Genomic DNA, 22115 nt, shown 5'->3' with positions numbered 1-22115 from the left:
GAGGTCCTTTCGAGCAAATGGGCAGTCATATTGAAGGTGCCCTGTTGGCATGCAGCTTCTGCACCGAAACGCTGTGTTCTCATAGTCAAGCTGCTATATCCATTGGGTATTATTGAAGTTCAGTGTGATGTGGTCAGGTAGTCCCTGACTCAAGTCCACTTCTACACATATTCTGGCAAATGTAAATATTCCCCTGATAGCTCTGTCTTCATCCATTTTTAGGAATTTCCCAAGGGAATTCCCAATGGCCATTAATACTTTGTGATGCCAAAAATGTAGTGGGAGCCCATGTAGCCTTACCCAAACAGGCATTGTTGAGACTATCATTGTATTGGCGTCGACCAGGGGGTGGTAAAGAGGCCAGCACTGCCCCAAAACCAAGGCCCCTGATTGATAATGCTGTCTCTGTCTTGTTCTGTGTTAAATCTAACTATGAAAAACCCTTTGGGGCATAGGTAAATTTCACAGTTAGATGTCCATGTTGAAAAGATCCATTGGTGCAAGGCATCTGATTTTGGCCAGAAACCGTTAAATCTACAAATAACTGCATTCTTAGATAAATCGGTGTGTAAACTAGTTACCTCTGGCATAGATATTTGTAGAGATGGTGATTCTGACTTTTGTTCAACAATGTAGGGTCCTGGTAACTCTGTTGGCAGATCTGCTTTATTTTTCATTTTTTCCTTCCCTTTTATTGCATCCCGAAAGGAACCTATATTTTTAGAGCTGGTTCCAGTGCTTCCTCCACGCAGTCGGAGAGTTAGGATAATGGTTGAATCTTTGGCTATGCCATAGTGCTGGAGGGTTTTGTTGTCCTGCATACTGTACCCTGAGTAGATGAGATTTTGAAAGCGTGCAGGGGTTCCAAGGCGATCCTGGATTTCCTTTTTTAACGCATGGATGCTCATTGCCTTACTGAGCCGCATGCAAAAGTGTTTGCCCTCAATCACTTTGATAAAAATCTGAATCAGATCTGCTTCCGTGCTGGGTAGATTGGTCTTGTGGAGCCCTCGCTGTACCAGATCAGCGTCCATGCGAAGTGGATCGATCTTGTTGAACCCTTGCTTTGTTGGATCTGGCCGTTTGGGAGGTGATAGCGCATCATTCTGTTCAGCCTTTATTTGTATGGCCGTTCCCGACCTGTACATACCTCCCTTATCTTTAATCGTAACTGAATCAGAGTGGGATTGCAGATCTGGTGGGTAACAGGCTGTATTATCCACGCCATGTCCAAAATTTAAGGGTTCTGATGGCACACTATGAGATAAACCCTGAGTCTGCGTTCGTGACCTGTATGAAGGCCGACCTGCCACAAGGGACCGATTGGCCACGAGAGTTTTGTTATTCGGCCCTCCGTAATGCCAAATCCTGTTCTTTGTATTCGATTTTGGCATCCCTCTATCCGCTTTCCTGAGGGGGCTATCTGCTAGCACACCTCCATCCTTTTCCTGCAGCGTGGCGGCGGTGTTCAGGCATCCGGAAACCCTAGCCATCTCTCCGATCCAAGTCATTTTTTTTCATTTAGAATTATTCTAACTATAGTTAGAATTAATTTTTTCTACATCGTTTTTATTATTTAATCTCTTACTAAAATCAGACTCCCGATCTTATCTGATTGATATAAAAGGGGGGAGGGTGCAACACTAGGACTTCCCGGGAGGTCACCCATCCCAGTACTACTCTAGCCCAAGCGCGCTTAACTGCGCAGTTCTGATGGGATCCGGTGCATTAACGCTGGTATGATCGCACCCATCATTAAAACTAACCATGGACGGTTTTAAATTGTAGTTCTGTTAATAGGGCACTTGAGCAATTAATTTTAGAAACAATTTTTACTGGTCTTTGTTAAAGTAGGGAACTGTCTTGACTATCTATTACTTTACATTTTAATTTTATTTTTTTAATATTTTATGAAAAGTGTAAATTTCATTTTAAAATGATTATTAATAATTTTTTCTAATTTTATGAATTTTAATCTTTGACCAGTTGAAGAATTGTGATGGACATGTTTGCATTTTATGTTTTCAAGTATTAGTTAGACTTAAAATTATTTCATGAATTTAAGTTTTGTTCAGTTCAGGAATTGTGATGGACCCATTTGCCTTCGAATTTTTAAAGTATTTGTTAAACTAAAAGTTATTTTGAAAGTGCACAATTTTAAAAATTAATCAACCGTAGGACGTAATTAATTGATGTCTTGCTATTCACGTTTAACTTGCAAGTCAGAAATGTCTTTTCAAACAATAGAGCATGTACACTAGATGGGGCTGGGGGGCCGGCATTAAAAAGCTAATAATTTCATAGGAATGAAATGCATTCGAGATCCCAAATATCAATATTACCATGTTTATGGCAAAATTTTTGGAGAATACTTATTTTGTCAAGGTTTTGCCCACTTTTTGTTGATGGCTATACTCATCTCAAAACTGTTGCTCTTTCATTGTTGCCTTAATGGGGATATTGTCCAATTAGAGACGGTGACACCGTCAACACTACAAGCTAGTATAGGCATTATTTTGTTGTTGTTGTTGAGATATCTATTTGAAAACCGACAGATCTGCACCATAGATTTGATTGTGAATGCATGCTGTTTGAAGATCAGCATACCTGCAACATGGATTTGATTGTGAATGTTTCTTATGACTGAGAGCCCAAGGAATTCTCCTGTTGAGATGATTCCATGCTGTTGCTGTTGAAATCAGTAAAGAATAGTCTATTAGAATTGGCTAATATTAAGCACCATGCACTAAGCCAACGATTGGCTCACTGCTTTTACATCTTGTCTATTGGAGACTAAAGTAATATCCAATTAATAGGATAAAAAGCCAGTGAGCCAATGATTGGCTTAGTGCATGGTGCTTTATATTTGCCATTACAATTGGTTAAAGAAACAAAAGAGAAAGAGCAAAGAAAAGCCAACAAAAGACAAACAACAAAAAGCCAACAAAGAAAAGAAGACAAGAGCAAGAGAGGTTAGCACCTTGGACAATAGGACAAGCAAGAAAGGCTAGTTTGTTTTGTTTCTTTGTTTTATGGTCAGTCATTTCATTTATTCGTTTAATAATATGTGTTTAGTCATGCAATTTTTAACTCTTGTTGAAGACCTGAAAGCTATGTGCATCCATAAGTATCAGAGCGAAAGCATGGATCACTGCTTTTACACTTTGTCTATTGGAGAAGACTAAAGTAATATCCAATTGATAGGATAAAAAGCCAGTGAGCCAATGATTGGCTTATTGCATGGTGCTTAATATTTGCCATTACAATTGGTCGAAGAGACAAAAGAGAGAGCAAAGAAAAACCAACAAAAGACGAACAACAAAAGGCCAAAAAAAAGAAGAAAACAAGAGGCAGAGAGGTTAGCAACTTGGACAATAGGACAAGCAAGAAAGGCTAGTTTGTTTTGTTTCTTTGTTTTATGGACAGTCATTTCATTTATTCGTTTGATAATATGTGTTTAGTCATGCAATTTTTAACTCTTGTTGAAGACCTGAAAGCTATGCGCATCCATAAGTATCAGAGCGAAAGCATGGATGCTGAAGCTTTGCAAGTTCATATTCTGGAAATAATACCAGTACATTGAGTTCAACTCTAGGCTTAAAGCAAGTCCAAGAAGTTGAACAGTTTCCTCCAGTAAGGAAGCCACCGTAAGTACAACAAGGTTCTTATTGCTGCGACTACCATTTGTTCTTCATGCCAAACGACTAACAAATCTCAGAGAAAAGAAATTGAACAACTGTGGTTCAGGAAGGTTTATGCTGTCAAGGAAAAACGAATATATATATAACAAAACGAGCGTTACAATGTGGAAAAAGTCGAAGTCGGGATTAATTCGGCAAGGGTCCAAAAGTTGAAAAACTCGGCAAAGTCGGGAGTTTTTCGAAAAAGTCGGCAAAAAGTCGGCAAAATTAAAAAAATACAAAAATATTCATTTTAAAAAAAATCCGGACTTTTTCAATAAAATCCCGACTTTTTCAATAAAATCCCGATTTTTTCAATAAAATCCCGATTTTTTCAAAGAAAAAAAAATCATTAAAGAAACTACCACGATTTTTTGGAAAAAGTCCCGATTTAATCCCGATTTTTTCGTTTCTTAAAAAGTCGGCAAAAAATCGGCCGATTTAATCCTTTTCTTGAAAAAATCGCGTTTTGGGGAATAAATCCCGATTTTATCGGGACTTTTTCCACACTGCGTTAAACAAGTTGATTTCTTAGCAAAGAGATTGGACCCCAATTGCACTACTCCTTAGGGTATGGACTTGTGCGATTTCTCAAAAGGCAACACGTTCTTTATAAAAGAAGAATCAGCAGGTATCCCTCCCACGATGTGTACTTTCGCTTCGCTTCCCTTCCCTGCCTCTCCATGTTGGGCTTGTTTATCCACTTCAACTTCTAGACACCTTGCATCGCCCTATGCATGTGAGACAAGGGATATATGGATTACATGACAATGCGAAAATATAAACTCCCTAAAATTCCATAGGCTCTGGGAAGTGATTATGCAATCTCGACAGCTTCAAAAATTATGACTGGACTTGAGAACCATTGGCACATGGAAAACGAAACCCCATTAGGAAGACTTGCAGTATTGTTTAAATGATTGGTATTTAAGTATGCAATGCGCTTTTATTTTGGGGGTGGGGGACATGTAGAACAAAATTACATGGTAGTAAAGAGAACTGAGACATATGATGAAATCGGCATTTTATGGTGAAAAAATAAATAATTGTTTTTTTTCACGTAGAAAAAAATGCTGTTCCTGGTTATTCATATTTGAGGCAAAGAGAACTATCACATTTGTTATCTTCAAACAGATATATCTGCTATAAATATTTGAGTCAAAAAGAACTATTACATTTGTTATCTTCAAACAGATATATCTGCTATATATCTGTTCTTATACATTGGATATTTCTTTCATATTACACATTTCAAAAAACATAATTACTATAATCTTTATAAACTAATATTTGACTAATACTTCCTCAAAATATTACCATGTTTATGGCAATTTTTTTGGAAAATACTTATTTTGTCAGGTTTTTCCCACTTTTTGTTGATGGCTATACTCATCTCAAAACTGTTGCTCTTTCATTGTTGCCTTAATGGGGATATTATCCAATTAGAGATGGTGACACCGTCAACACTACAAGCTAGTATAGGCATTGTTTTGTTGTTGTTGTTGAGATATCTATTTGAAAACCGACAGATCTGCGCCAGAGATTTGATTGTGAATGCATGATGTTTGAAGATCAGCATACCTGCAACATGGATTTGATTGTGAATGTTTCTTATGACTGAGAGCCCAAGGAATTCTCTGGTTGAGATGATTCCATCCTGTTGCTGTTGAAATCAGTGACGAATAGTCTATTAGAATTGGCTAATACTAAGCACCCTGCACTAAGCCAATCATTGGCTCACTGCTTTTACATCTTGTCTATTGGAGAAGACTAAAGTAATATCCAATTAATAGGATAAAAGGCCAGTGAGTCAATGATTGGCTTAATGCATGGTGCTTTATATTTGCCATTACAATCGGTTAAAGAAACAAAAGAGAAAGAGCAAAGAAAAGCCAACAAAAGACAAACAACAAAAAACCAACAAAGAAAAGAAGTCAAGAGCAAGAGAGGTTAGCACCTTGGACAGTAGGACAAGCAAGAAAGGCTAGTTTGTTTTATTTCTTTGTTTTATTGACAGTCATTTCATTTATTCGTTTAATAATATGTGTTTAGTCATGCAATTTTTAACTCTTGTTGAAGAACTGAAAGCTATGTGCATCCATAAGTATCAGAGTGAAAGCATGGATTACTGCTTTTACACTTCGTCTATTGGAGCAGACTAAAGTAATATCCAATTAATAGGATAAAAAGTCAGTGAGCCAATGATTGGCTTAGTGCATGGGTGCTTAATATTTGCCATTACAATTGGTTAAAGAGACAAAAGAGAGAGCAAAGAAAAACCAACAAAAGACGAACAACAAAAAGCCAAAAAAAAAGAAAACAAGAGCCAGAGAGGTTAGCAACTTGGACAATAGGACAAGCAAGAAAGGCTAGTATGTTTTGTTTCTTTGTTTTATGGACAGTCATTTCATTTATTCGTTTGATAATGTGTGTTTAGTCATGCAATTTTTAACTCTTGTTGAAGACCTGAAAGCTATGTGCATCCATAAGTATCAGAGCGAAAGCATGGATGCTGAAGCTTTGCAAGTTCATTTTCTGGAAATAATACCAGTACATTGAGTCCAACTCTAGGCTTAAAACAAGTCCAAGAAGTTGAACAGTTTCCTCCAGTAAGGAAGTCGCCGTAAGTGCAAGAAGGTTGTTATTGCTGCGACTACCATTCGTTCTTCATGCCAAACAACTGACAAATCTCAGAGAAAAGAGATTGAACAACTGTGGTTCAGGAAGGTTTATGCTGTCAAGGAAAAACGAAAATATATATAACAAAACGAGCAGTAAACAAGTTGATTGCTTAGCATAGAGATTGGACCCCAAAAATATTGCACTACTCCTTAGGGTATGGACTTGTACGATTTCTCAAAAGGCAACACGTTCTCTATAAAAGAAGAATCAGCGGGTATCCCTCCCACGACGTGTACTTTCGCTTCGCTTCCTTTCCCTGCCTCTCCATGTTGGGCTTGTTTTTTTTTTCTGGGTGCTCCACTTCAACTTCTAGACACCTTGCATTGCCCTATGCATGTGAGACAAGGGATATATGGATTACATGACAATGCGAAAATATAAACTCCCTAAAATTCCATTGGCTCTGGGAAGTGATTATGCAATCTCGACAGCTTCAAAAATTATGACTGGACTTGAGAACCATTGGCACATGGAAAACCAAACCCCATTAGGAAGACTTGCAGTATCGTTTAAATGATTGGTATTTAAGTAGGCAATGCCCTTTTTTTGGGGGGGGGGGGGGTGTGGGGGACATGTAGAACAAGATTACATGGTAGTAAAGAGAACTGAGACATATGACGAAATCGGCATTTTATGGTAAACAAAAAAAAATTGTTTTTGTTTTTGTTTTGTTTTTACACGTAGAAAAAAATGCTGTTCCTGGTTATTCATATTTATTCATATTTGAGTCAAAGAGAACTATCACATTTGTTATCTTCAAACAGATATATCTGCTATAAATATTTGAGTCAAAAAGAACTATTACATTTGCTATCTTCAAACAGATATATCTGCTATATATCTGTTCTTATACATTGGATAATTGTTTCATATTACACATTTCAAAAAACAGAATTACTATAATCTTTAGAAACTAATATTTGACTAATACTTCCTCAAAATATTACCATGTTTATGGCATTTTTTTTGGAAAATACCTGTTTTGTCAAGGTTTTTCCCACTTTTTGTTGATGGCTATACTCATCTCAAAACTGTTGCTCTTCCGTTGTTGCCTTAATGGGGATATTATCCAATTAGAGACGGTGACACTGTCAACACTACAAGCTAGTATAGGCATTGTTTTTTGTTGTTGTTGAGATATCTATTTGAAAACCAACAGATCTGCACCATAAATTTGATTGTGAATGCATGATGTTTGAAGATCAGCATACCTGCAACATGGATTTGATTGTGAATGTTTCTTATGACTGAGAGCCCAAGGAATTCTCTGGTTGAGATGATTCCATGCTGTTGCTGTTGAAATCAGTGAAGAATAGTCTATTAGAATTGGCTAATATAAAGCACCATGCACTAAGCCAATCATTGGCTCACTGCTTTTACATCTTGTCTATTGGAGAAGACTAAAGTAATATCCAATTAATAGGATAAAAAGCCAGTGAGACAATGATTGGCTTAGTGCATGGTGCTTTATATTTGCCATTACAATTGGTTAAAGAAACAAAGGAGAAAGAGCAAAGAAAAGCCAACAAAAGACAAACAACAAAAAGCCAACAAAGAAAAGAAAAGAAAAGGCTACATGAGACGTAGGGCTGAGATACTTAACGAGATATGATTTTATCCAAGGTCAAGGTAGACAAGAGAAAAGATAGTTAATGATCTACTTCAGCAAGTACTATAGCACATGCCTTCAAAGAATCCCCAAGTTGAAGGATTATTTTCTAGAGTTCCCTCTTGGTGTGATGGCTAGGGCATCAAATTTCCGGATATTCCACTGTAAGAAATCCACCAAAACTTGAGGATCACTAGAGGGGACACTAAGGAAGAGTTCTATCCAGATGGAATTCAAAACACAATCCTCTAATGGATTTCGCATCAAGCCCTAGAGAGGCCTCCTTATCCTTAAAGGGATGAGGAAAAGAAGGTGAGAAGAGAGAAATTTTCGAGTTTACGGTGATAATCTATGAAACTGGATTCGTCCCCTAGGGCCCACGAATCACGAATCCAGCAAATTGGACACGATTCGTGTCCGAAAATCGGGACACATTGTGTCCGATTGGGACACGATCAAATCCGAATTATGTCCCGATTTTCGGACACGAATCCGAAAAAAGCTACTTGCGCAGTGTTAAAAGGCAAGTAGGAAAAGGGCACAACTGGAAAGGAAGATCACACCGGCTATGATACTCATCATGAGGATTATATTGAAAAGGGAAAATGATCATAGGCCCACCATTTCCAACGTATGGCTAGGAAACAATTACCTCATTTTGATGATATGAGGAATGACAAGACAAAGGTCCTATCAGTATCATCTTCAGTATCATAATTAGGGTCTTGGTCAAAGCGATGGTCATCAATCTCCCACTTCCCTTCCTTAATATGGAAATAATCACTAATGTCAATGTCCGAGGGGGGAGTGGGGTCATCTTTCCCAAGATCTTCCTTATGCTCAATGAAGGCTTCCTCTTGAATATCTAATGCTTGGCAAGCATGCTTCCTAGCTCGGAAATGCTCGAAAAAGTTATCAAAGAAGGCTTCAATTGACAAGATGCTCCTAGGCTTGCAATTATATAACCATGAATGATGACCATAGAGGGATCTCATGAACAATATTATAAGGACATCATGATGATCCACCTCAACACTTGAGGCATATGCAACAAATCTTGCCTCATGATTAATTGCAGAAAGCGGATCCCCATCAAATTTGGGCACCGCACGTATGATAGTCCATGTGACATGATTGGGGTGTCTAGGGATGCCAACGATGTCGAAGGTGGGGATATCATCAAAGAAAGGCATCTTATTAGGTTACACATGTCAATTATGTAGGAGTTGCTAGGGTCAATTTGAAGGTGCCTTGAGAGATGCTTGCTTCACCCTACAAGCATTGACCTTGAAGCTCAATGAAGAACAAGGGCTTCAGTCGTCCAATGGAGTCGCCAAAAGGATTTATCAATGATGTCGTATAGGAATGAGACACACGTCTCCTGTCCCTAGAAACAACGCCAAAAATGTTGCCACACAATCTAGTAGGGGTCCTAGGAAGGGTACCTAAGGGACAACTACTAGACCAAATGACAACAATGGGACAAAGGCCCACTGTCACCACAACCTAAGTCCCTTACTCTTGGATTTTCATTGACGGGAGGAGTCCCAATATGACACACTTGTGATAGATATGTTTGTATGGTAGGTTTGAAGTGAGGGAAGGTGGCTCATTCAATGGAAAAGTTCAATAAATGTGCGAGCTCTTGGAGAAGCTAGTAAGACTTTTCACGAAAAAAACCCTTGAAAATAAGGCTACACGAGACCTAGGGTTGAGATATTTAACGAGATATGATTTTATCCAAGGTCAGGGTAGGCAAGAGAAAAGGCAGTTAATGATCTACTTTAACAAATAGTATAGCACATGCCTTCAAAGAATCCTCAAGTTGAAGGATTAGTTTCTAGGGTTCCCTCTTGGTATGATTGCTAAGGCATCAAATTTCGGAGATTCCATTGTAAGAAATCCACCAAAACTTGAGGATCACTAAAGGAGACACTAAGGAAAAGTTCTATTTAGATGGAATTCAAAACGCACTCCTCTAATGGATTTTGCACCAAGCCCTAGAGAGGCCTCCTTATCCTTAAAGGGACGAGGAAAAGAAGGCGAAGAGAGAGAAATTTTCAAGTTTAGGGTGATCATCAAGGATTTAGGACCATTGCCTAGCAATTGGGAGAATTGGAGTCAAAGATAATCTTAATAAGGCAACTCGCTCTTCAAGGTGACCTAGAAGCAGCTTCGCTAGCCCTAATGAAGCAACTACACAACACTTATAGATATTTATAGTTCAATAACAATTGTTAATGGAGTTTCAATGATACATATGCAAAGAATCCCCTAGGAATATTCATTCATTCATCATCTATGAGTGACACAAGCAAAATTTCCCAATAGCTTCAATGCTTAAACAATCTTTCATAAATTAGGGCACATTAACAACCATGAGACAATATTCCACGCATTAGACATTAACCACAATCAGAAATATAGCATTAAATAACACTAACAAGACAATGAAGAAAATATCCATCCATCACAATGCCAAAAAGAAGCTCCAACAGAGATAGTGAAACTTTCCAAACATCAAATTGCATCTAAATCATCCAAATTCGTCGACAAATTGTAGGTCCAAAATTTCAAGAAGAGATATCGAAAATCCAAGTGATGACCACTAGGGAGAGGCTAGTTCTGTCCTATTCATACAAGTGTTAAGAGTTCAAATTACAAAAGAAGAAGCCCCTTTACATGCCTAAAATGCTAAGTAACCAACCCATGGTTACAAGCCACGATAGCTCAAAAATTAAATCGAAATAGCCCTCTTAAGCCCACGCAAGGCTGACATGGAGGCCTAGAGGGGTAGTGTTGAGGCCTCATGTGCTAAAGATGAGAGTGAGGGCCTAAAAAATGACAATGAAGAGGGGGATGCCCTCCATATGCTGCAAAACATCTCCAAACCCCTGTTTGGGCCTTCGTGGGCTCCAAATGGGTCTCATGGGTCTCCAAGTGGCTCATAATCAAGTCGATGCTCTATCAATGAGGCTAGAAGATGACACATGCCCTCCCATGCCTCCCTAGGAACGACATAACCTCCTCTGGGCCCTGGATCAGTTACCAAGTGTCGGGTGCAATGTGTAGCCGGTTGGGCAATGTGGTCCAAGTGCATCATCATCTTTGAATAATTAGGGCACGAGCAAGTGAGTGGTGGTGTTGAAGAAGCCCATGGTGTGGCAATCAATGCTTTGCATGGATAGACGCCCATGGCTCTCAACGCTCACCTGACAAATGCCATTGTAATTTTTTGGATGGCTTGGACCCTGTATAGGGAGGCCAAGTCCAAGATGAAAACCCACCTGCAATCCTGTATAAGATCCAATGCATCTTCTCACCTCCCAATACAATGATTCATTAGTGTAATTGAGTAAATAAGCTTGCTAATCAAGGGCAGAAGTGGACACTTCATAGTGGGTTTTCCTTCCAAATTTGGGGCTTTAGACATGCATTAGTGTTACCTCCCTTGGCAAGAGAGGTTAATGAAGGACCTGATCCAGGTGGCTCCAGAGATGCTCAGAAGTCAAAGAGGGTTCAATAAAAGCTTAAAAATCAAAGTTCTTGGATTCCACCCAAACCAGGAGCAGGTCGTAGTGCTCGTTGTTCTGATTCCAACGGCGCGAACGACACCTCAATCCGAGTTTGTATGCGGAAGTTATGCCTGTTTGAAGTTTGTGGCAAACAGTGAAAATTTTGACAGCAGGTGGACCCACATGTTGCCACGTGGCAGCGCAGTCAACAAGGATAATCAACATTGGCGAGACCCATCGCTGACATGGTAGACACATGGCATCTTGATTGGATGCTGACAAGATGATTGTACACATGGCAACTATGTAGATGTTGATGTGGCATGCAAGTGGACCAATGGGGTTTTGTCGTGTGGGCCAGTCAATGGTGCCACGTGGCACCCCAAGACGGTCAAAGTTGGTTCAAACATTGAATTGGTTGGCGTGCACAAATTGCATTCAAATTTCAACAGATTTTGTTTGGGTGTTGTTTTAAATATACATATTGTTATAACCTACTATATATATATATATATATATTTAAACAAATCACAACCAATGTTTGTTTGTAAACCAAAATAGGAGAGTCCATAAAGTTTAACCGTGGGACCTCCCACAACCACAAACCACTTAACCTAGTCGCACCAACCAAGTGGGCTAAGGAAGTCTTTGTTAACTCTGCGCACAAAAATGTTATATAAGCCTTTGTTATTTACATGGGAGGGGGTCTTGAGCATGAAATGAGAGCCACTCATAAACTTGTGCATGCGATGGAACCAGGACAGGTGCGGAACCTTGCTGGTGCAATTTTCGAGGCAGGTATATTTTAGGGGAATATTCTCTAAAATATTCCATAGAATATTCTCATGTAGAATCTTGGAGGAATCTGAAAGTTTCCCTAGAGGGTGATTTTTCATAGTGATAGAATCATGTCAACTTTATACTCAAACGAATCAGAATTTCGCAGGGAACGTGACGATGTGGTCCGTTTCCGCATCTAAGAAACATAATTTCAGGCAATCAGTGGTGAGTAATCTTTGCAGAATCTTGTGGAATCTAAAAGATTCTCTTGGAGGTTGATTTTTGATAGAGGTGGAATGATGCCAACTTTATAGTCATTTTTCACAGAATTTCGCAAGGAGCGTAGTGGTGTGCTCAGAATTTTTGTTCGAGTAGCAGATTCTTCAGCCATCTCCAAGAGTGAATCTTTGGGAGAATCTTCAAGATTCCCAAGGATCCAGATTTTGACGGTGTCAGAAAGGGGCCAAGTTTATAGTTGTTTGACACGATTTCACGCCACGAATTCAACGGTGTAGTCCATTTCGTCAGCAGAGCTTCACATTTTCAGGCCATCCCTGAAAGTGGAGGTATATGATGCAGTGATGCCATGTCTTTCTTTTGATTTGCTGAGATGATGTTTTTGTTGTTGAGATCCTTGTTACCATTATGTTGAAGGATACTTGTATGCCATGTCATGTGAGAATTTATTAGCTTGTCATGCTGAAGGAGGGCCCATTTGAGTGAGAGTTCCTATAGGAGAATGTCTCGTGGAGAGACATGCCACTCTGGTTGAGGGAATTTATCCTTGTAATGACAAAGAATGTACTATGTACTCATCATCATCTTGCAACATTTAATGAAGCGACCTCCCCACTCTTGACATCAGGCCCAGAGACGTAACCCACATTGGGTGAACTCCGTTATCAATGTGTGTGTGTTCTTGATTTGATGGTCGTCGTTATGTTTCTTCTTCTTTGAAGTATGCACATGTGGTTGTTCTATACTCTTTCATATGCAATTCTGCTAACATCACAAAAGTAAAAGATCTTGGTTAATTTCGGTAGCTAAAGAGATCTAGATTAGGACCTGATTAGGTGGTTTCAACCTTCAAGGGAATGACAGGTCCAAGGTACACCCTTCAAATGGCTGGTGGCATGTGAAATAATGATGGAACAGAGTGGGGAGAAAGGGAAGGATCCAAGCCACATGCCGTGTCTCGTGGAGAGACATGCCACTCTGGTTGAGGGAATTTATCCCTGTAATGACAAAGAATGTATTATGTACTCATCATCATCCTGCAACATTCAATGAAGCGACCTCCCCACTCTTGACATCGGGCCCAGAGACGTAACCCACATTGGGTGAACTCCGTTATCAATGTGTGTGTGTTCTTGATTTGATGGTCGTCGTTATGTTTCTTCTTCTTTGAAGTATGCACATGTGGTTGTTCTATACTCTTTCATATGCAATTCTGCTAACATCACAAAAGTAAAAGATCTTGGTTAATTTCGGTAGCTAAAGAGATCTAGATCAGGACCTGATTAGGTGGTTTCAACCTTCAAGGGAATGACAGGTCCAAGGTACACCCTTCAAATGGCTGGTGGCATGTGAAATAATGATGGAACAGAGTGGGGAGAAAGGGAAGGCTCCAAGCCACATGCCGTGGTACAAGGGTAGCTATGATGAGGAAGGCCCACACCTTGGGTATATGAATGTAGGAGGGAGCAATTGTGGTACATGAGTTACCCCAACCTTTGTTTTTCCACCTTCATATGCCTTTTGCCTTTTATTGATTTTTATTTATATAACTGTGCAAGGCTCAAGGGGATGAGAGAATGATGTGTAAGATATAGCAGTGATTACCCACTTAAGGTTGGGCAGTTCATCGCCCACCAAGGGCTGGGACATTCATGGGTTCCTTAACAATGCAGGGGGCACTCATAGGAGCCCTAGGAACCAGGGTGATGGCCATAATGATAGGGGGTAGAGCTCATGTTTGGATTTTTCGAATGCACTAAATATTATTGTCTCGACCATCTTTTGCATTTTGTGGTACATTTCCTGTTATATGTGGCCATATTATGCTTTTATCTCTTTTTTTTTTTTGGTTGCATTAACCTCCAGGGCATTGATCTAGGCCCGTTCCAAGGTGTGGACAAGGGGAAGGGGAGGCTAATGTCTTGTGGACCTAATGGACAAATGTGGACCCAAATAGGAAAAATGTGAAAAGGGCTTGTAATGAGTGGAGGGGAGTGAAATATATGGTATCTGGAAGCGGGACCACGTGACCAAAATCAGGGTTTGCCATGTAGCGCCACTCCTAAAGCTAATAGCAAATAGAGGGATCCCACGGGACTAGGATATAGGATTAACTCCCTAGTTGAGGTAAAGGAACAAGAGTATAGTCAAAGCCCTTCCTTTTGCCAAGTTGCCCAATACTCCATGCCCATGTTTGCCCAAGAAAAACAAACATAAACACCCAATTACATAATGAAAAATCAATGAATCATACCATTGGGATTAGATGGCCCACCTTCAAACATACAATCATGACAAATGAGCGAGGGTATACAATTGTTGGCTCAGGCGGCAGAGAAAGTAGCACATCAAAGCTATCAGGTGGCTGCAAGGGGTTGCTGGTTGCTGACTGGAGACAAAACTAGGAGAAAATTTCTCCTATAGGGGTCACCCATTGTTGGTGGGTAATAATGCTGATGGGAAAGGCTTCACGGAAGATGGCCTTGCCATGTTACTAGCTAAAGGAGGTCCAACACCTTTGAGTGCTATAATGAGAAGAGGAAGCAATCGTGGAGGCGTGAGTTACCTCTTTCCTTGACTTGCTTTTTCCACCCTTCTAGTGCACCTTTTACTTTAATCATTTTAATTTATCTTTCTTCCTTGTATAACTTAGGAGGCCCAACTTTCTTTTTTGATTTTCCAATACCCCTTAAAGATGTAGCATGAAATGCTTGAGAAACTGGGTGATGGCTAATGAGAGGGATAAAGTTCATGCTAGGCTTTTTCCCACTTGCTTACTATGTCCCAACCATCTTTTGCATTTTTCTTTTCTTTCATTGTGGCATCATATACTTTTATTATTCTTTCAGCTTCATCAACCTCTTAGAGCAACTTTTTGGGCCCTAACTCAGAGATGAGGATATAAGGAGCCAATCCCAATGACAAATAACAATCAACCCAAAGAATGGATGTGGATAACAAGAGAAACATGGAATGTGGTAAGCATGGATTACGTTGGGCATGCTATTTCATTCAATGCCTTCTATTAGTGTCCCTCCTAAAGAAGGACCTTAGGGAAGTCTCACTAGGCTAGGGGCAAAGGATAGCTTCCGAGGTGAAGCATGGGAAAAAGGGTACAATCAAGAGAGGTCAATCATCGAGCTTAGCCTTTTATTCATATTAGTATGCCCCAAAACATTAAATGAAAGCACATGATTACAAAAATGGTTAGTGTACCTTTCGATAGATCACCTACCTTCCTTCAAGAAGCATGCCAGATGGGAGAGAGAATTGACCAAAGCATAGATGGAGAGCTTTGATGTAAATCAAGGTTGGGGGGCAGCGGCACCCCTCGAATCCACTCCCGAAGCATGCTCAGAGCAGGAACGCATTGGGGGTGACCTCGGGAATGCTCTCCTTGCCAATTCAGGAGCGATAGAGGGAGATATTGAAGATTGGAAACAATAAATTTTTGAGTGGGGAAGCCTAATTTTCAAGCCTATGACCCTAGTATTGATATGCAATTCATTGTAAATTGGTAATGTTAAAAAGTGACATTCTCTTTTATCTTTCATTTTCATTCTATTACTTAAATTTTTAACATTTCCATGAAATGACTCAGGATGTTTGAGAGTGGTTCCAACCTTGTTGGATTTCATATGGAGAAAGTAGAATTTTAGATCTCATTCAAAATCCAACAAGCTTATCAGTATTTCAGGATTTTAGGATTGGGGGGATTGCAATGTTTCCATTGGATTTTGTCATATACTAGGGTATGGAATTCATATTTGTTCAAGAGCACCAAGCCCTCGATGTACTTTAATGTCAGTGATATTGGTTGTTGAACTCCTCTATCATGACCCTACTAAAAATGTACCCATCACTCAAACAAAATCTTGACATGACATGCTACATTTTTTCTATCTTATATAATGCTTAGAGGGTGATATTAATGACAAAGATCCCAAGATAGGCATTGATTTTGATGATATGCAGGTATTTGTTGTAGCATGATTTTTTTGGATGCTAGAGGCCATATAGAGCCTATTTGTTGATGTATTTTTGGTTCAGAGATGGATTGCACTCAATGCTATTTTGGTTATGTGCACCCTTACATGCTATATAAATGAGAACTTGTAATTTGTGGACCTATGGTTGATGAAGATTATAACTACTAGATGAATGATGTTATATGGTTTAATCCATGTTTTAATGTTTTTTTATTACTAATTCATCATTCTACATGCTTTTGTTGACACATATGCGTCAAGATTCAAATATATAAATATATATATTATATAAAAATTGCTCCCGACCTGGAAGCTTTTTGAAAATGTCACTCCCCTCACTCACTTCCGCTTCTGCTTCCGCTTCCCGCTTTTCTGCCACTCCCGAGTAGCCTAGATGTAAATCTATTTATGGGCCATCATAGGGCTATTGGCTGGGTGGCTGACAAATGAGGAGAATTTTTTTCTCCTATGGGTTACCCACTTTTATGGGCCATCATAGGGCTATTGGCTGGGTGGCTGACAAATGAGGAGAAATTTTTTCTCCTATGGGTTACCCACTTTTGGTGGGTAACAATGCCCATCGGTCCAATGAATATATATATCATAGTGGGATATTGAGAACTCTATCCAAACTAGGATGTGAAAATGTGAGAAGCTTCTGCCAAAAGTTTTCATCTCAAGGAGTGAAAACTACCAAGGTGTAGCAGGATATTCATGGTCCAGGACTGACAGCTTTAGGACTATGCTTTGCTTTAGCAAAATAGAAAATGAAGAACCACTTAGTAAATTACAATGCCCAAGAATTTCCTTGCCAAAATCTCCGTAGACCAGGGGTGTAATAACAGCCTTTAGAGACATGCATGCCAGTAAATACCCGACCGGGGAAAATTTGTAAACCTTGTCAAAAGCTTGATCTATATGATTGAAAATGCACTGATAAAATATTGGTTTTGAGCAAAGGTATCAAAGGCTGAGTGATTATGTAAATCTGTTTGTGGGCCATCATAGGGCTATTGGCTGGGTGGCTGACAAACGAGGAGAAATTTTTTCTCCTATGGGTTACCCACTTTTGGTGGGTAACAATGCCCATCGGTGCAATGAATATATATATCATAGTGGGATATTGAGAACTCTATCAAAACTAGGATGTGAAAATGTGAGAAACTTCTGCAAAACGTTTTCATCTCAAGGGGTGAAAACTACCAAGGTGTACCAGGATATTCATGGGCCAGGACTGACAGCTTTCCTTTGGCAAAATAGAAAATGAAGAACCACTTAGTGAAGTTACAATGCCCAAGAATTTCCTCGCCAAAATCTCCTTAGACCAGGGTGTAATAACAGCCTTTAGAGACATGCATGCCAGAAAATACCCGACCAGGGAAAATTTGTAAACCTTGTCAAAAGTTTGATCTATATGATCGAAAATGCACTGATAAAAATATCGGTTTTGAGCAAAGGTATCAAAGGCTGAGTCAGTACCTTGTCAAATCCCTCTGGGGCCGGAGTCCTTTTAGGTGCCATTCTCTCCTTTGAAACCTATAGAAAGCACAAAAAACTTCAATGCTGCTTTCTGGGACATTATTTATGCCAGCCCTTGAGGTGAAATTAATCCTGCTTACAGCAAAGATCCACTAGCCAACTGGTCACGTTAATGAAAAGTCTAAGAATGACCCTACAATTGTGCAGAATAGCCTTTTGATGCATGATATTATTTATTTTCTTATGAAATTTCAGATTTTGATTGATATCCATTGTCAAGATTTCACTGTAGCAACACAAGTTTCAGTCTTGCAAATTGCATCTTCTGTAGTTTGCAACTTCCGTGGTAGTATGTCAGATGAAAATCAAATGATCTCTTTTAGATGGTATGTACTTTATTATCATTGGAATGTACTTTGTAAAGGTGTAATAAGATTAATGAATCTGCATGGAACTAAGTGGAGGAACTGGAAGAATGGAGTACCCAAATTATGAGATTCTATATGATATTTTTTGTGGGAGGCATATAATGGATTCAATTCGTAACCTTGAAATCCTAGGTTCAAGAGGCTGATAATTTGTACAAACTAATGGGTAATATTGTGTCTCTTTGTGTTTCAATATTTTAAATGGAAGCGGATGTGATACTGTTCAATGTTCATAACCTTATCTGTAAAAAATATGTCAAGCATTTTTAGATATAGGGTCCTAGTTTTGTGAGTCTGTGTTATGAAACCAGCTGAAGAAAAGATAGAAAAGATAGATCAACGCATTAGAATTCAGCCTCTTCGAGGGGGCAACCTCCTTTACATTACATGAATGAACAATTCTTGGATGATACAAATGACAAAACCTCCTTTCTATATATAGGAGTCTAGGGAGTCATAATATAATCCAACCGACCTAACAATAATAATATAAAGCCACAAAAATAACTATAGAGGGATTCTATGGGGCACAGGAATAACAATATGGGGGTAATAGGGGCACAACAATATAAATAAGGGGTATAACTACAATAGTAATGGGGTAATCACTAGTATTATAGGGACCCAACATGCCCCTCTCCTTCAAAAAAGTGTTGTCCTCAACGCTTGAGTAGTTCTGGATACTTCTGCATAAAATTCTCATCCTCCCATGTGGAATCTTCAGCGGATAAGTTCTTCCACTTGATAAGATACTCTGAAATTGATCGATTTCGTAGCTGTCGAGTTCTTGTTTCTGTGACTGCTTCCGGTTCCAATATAATTTTTCCTTCCTCGTCAAGTTCTGGCAATATTGTTTGAATTGGGAGCTTGTCACCTATAACCTTCTTTAAACATGAAACATGGAAAACTGGGTGCAATCGAGAAGCTGCAGGAAGCTCCAATTTGTATGCCATAGTACCAATCTTTTGCAACACCTTGTACGGACCATAATACTTTGGTGATGATTTATTATCCTTCTTAGCTTGCTTTAGGGACATTTGCTTATATGGTTGTAGCCGTAGGAATACCCAATCACCTACATCAAAACTTCTTTCACTGCGATGTTGATCTGCCTGTTTTTTCATTCTATTTTGTGCCAACACGAGGTTATCCTTTAAGAGTTGGAGGACTTGTTGTTGATGTTCGATGTGATGTTCCACTGCCTGAACCTTAGAATTTTCTCTTAAATATGATGTGATGGATGGTGGTTGATACCCATAAAGTGCCATAAATGGGGTCATTTTTGTTGCTGTATGGAAGGAAGTGTTATACCACCATTCAGCCAGAGGCAACCATTTGACCCATTGTGTCTGTTTATCAGATACAAAGCAACGAAGATATCCTTCCAAACATTTGTTTACTATCTCAGTTTGCCCATCAGATTGAGGATGATAAGATGAGCTATGAGCTAACTGAGTACCAAGACAAGAAAATAATTCTGTCCAAAAATTTCCAGTGAAAATGGGATCTCTGTCACTTACAATAATCTTTGGGCTTCCATGTAGCTTTTGAACTGTTTCCATAAATGCAGTAGAAACTGTACTGGCTTTAAATGGATGTGATAATGCACAAAAGTGTGCATACTTGGTAAGTCTGTCAACTACCACCATGATGACACTCTTTCCCTCAAACTTGGGTAAACCTGTGATAAAATCCATTGAAACCTCCTCCCAACGTTGGCTTGGAATGGATAAAGGTTGTAATAGACCCGGTGTCTTAATTGTTTCAACTTTATTTTGCTGGCAAACCAAACATTCCGCCACAAACTTTTGAATATCTGATTTAAGGCCATCCCAAAAAAATTCCTTCTTAACCCTGTGGTAAGTTTTTAAAAATCCTGAGTGCCCTCCTAAGGGAGAAGTGTGCAATTCCATAAGAATCTTTTGTTTTAGCTGGGAATTCTTACAGAGGTATAAGCGATCTTTGTACCATAACGAATCATTTTGCCAGCTAAATGTATCAGAAGTACTGGAATCTTGTTGTAGCTTTCGAATAAGTGCCCACAATTTTTCGTCATTCTTCCATTCCTCCCTTGCTTCGTTTATCCAATCTGGTTGGATAATAGAAATGGCACACAACAATGCTTCCACATCCTCATCCTTTCTTGAGAGTGCATCTGCCACCACATTTTGCTTCCCTTTTTTGTAGATGATTTCAAAGTCATAACCCAACATCTTTGTGACCCACTTTTGTTGCTCTTCAGAGGATAATCTTTGTTCTAAAAAGTATTTAAGGCTATCATGATCCGTTTTTACTTTGAAGTGTCTTCCCATTAGGTAGGGTCGCCATTTCTTAAGTGCATGGAGTATTGCCAACATTTCCTTCTCATAAATAGCTTTGCTTAAAAACTTTCCCTTGATTGGACGACTTTCGAAAGCAATGGGTCTTTCATCTTGCATTAGAACAGCACCAATTCCATTTCCTGAAGCATCACATTCCACAATAAAGGTTTTTGTGAAGTCCGGTGTAGCTAAGACCGGTGCTTGGCACATTGCCTCTTTAAGATGTTCAAAGGCCTTTCTTGCTTCTGGAGTCCATGAAAATGAATCTTTCTTCAATAATGTTGTTAGAGGTGCTGCTATTCTCCCATAATTCTTAACAAACTTGCGATAATACCCTGTCAACCCAAGAAATCCTCGCAGATGCTTTATGGATGTGGGGATTTTCCATTCCTTAATGGCTTTAATTTTGCTAGGGTCTACCTTAACTCCTTCATGAGATACAATATGACCCAAATATTCCACCTCCTGGACTCCAAAGAAACATTTGGATCTTTTTGCATATAATTGTTTCTCCTCCAATAGTTGTAGCACCCTATCAACATGTTCAACATGATCCTTCCAAGACTTGCTGTAGATTAGTATATCATCAAAAAATACTAACACAAATTTTCTAAGGAATGGTTTGAAAATTGAATTCATCAAACCTTGAAATGTTGAAGGTGCATTGGTAAGGCCAAAAGGCATGACCAAAAATTCATAATGACCCTCATGAGTTCTAAATGCCGTTTTCAGAATGTCTTCAATCTTTATTCTGATTTGATGATATCCCGAACGAAGATCCAACTTGGTGAAGTAAATTGATCCATGCAATTCATCCAGTAATTCATCAATAACAGGAATGGGGAACTTATCTTTAATAGTGAGCTTGTTGAGCTCCCTATAATCCGGACACATGCGCCATGATCCATCCTTCTTGTGCACCAATACTACTGGAGCTGAGAAAGAACTTTGACTCGGTTGAATTATACCAGCCTCTAGCATTTCTGCAACCATACTGGTGGGCTCCAGTATTGTAGCAATAATGCTACAACTCTTGGAGCTTCCTATCTCTAATTTTATCAACCCGGTAGTTCGTAACAAACTTGGAAGCGACGATGCTGTATGCACAAGTACTAGCTCTTGTCGCAGCTGTCACTTGGTCAGCTGGCACAAGTCCGCTAGGGCTCAAGCCAACTTCTATATATTCTCAGAAGAAGCTTTCTAAATGATGAACGAAGACTATCTGAAAGGAAATTAACCTACTTTGCAAGAATAAACTGAAAGCCAACCAAAACATGGAAACCCTAGTAAACCCTAATCTGACTAGCTTAATCTCTATGATGCAATGGTGGGAGTGCAAATGTCTAGAAATGATGCCATTACTTCTAGTGATATGAAATGCATGAACTTAAACTA

General features: G+C 39.2%; 1 protein-coding gene and 1 non-coding gene across 2 annotated transcripts in view; one reads left to right on the top strand and one right to left on the bottom strand.

The window, feature by feature from the left end:
• CRY1 (cryptochrome 1) overlaps positions 1–22115 on the top strand; it is a 51580-nt gene that overhangs the window by 5654 nt on the left and 23811 nt on the right. The window lies entirely within an intron of this gene.
• On the bottom strand, positions 1633–1751 carry LOC149253435 (5S ribosomal RNA). The gene has a single exon (XR_016267490.1). It is a non-coding gene; the product is annotated as a 5S ribosomal RNA (ribosomal RNA).

Source organism: Pinus tabuliformis, chromosome 7 (genome assembly GCF_031772625.1).
Source record: "Pinus tabuliformis cultivar Carrire ecotype Pingquan chromosome 7, CPIR1, whole genome shotgun sequence".
Classification (NCBI taxonomy): Eukaryota; Viridiplantae; Streptophyta; class Pinopsida; order Pinales; family Pinaceae; genus Pinus; species Pinus tabuliformis.
This window is presented reverse-complemented; position numbering and strand designations above follow the sequence as displayed.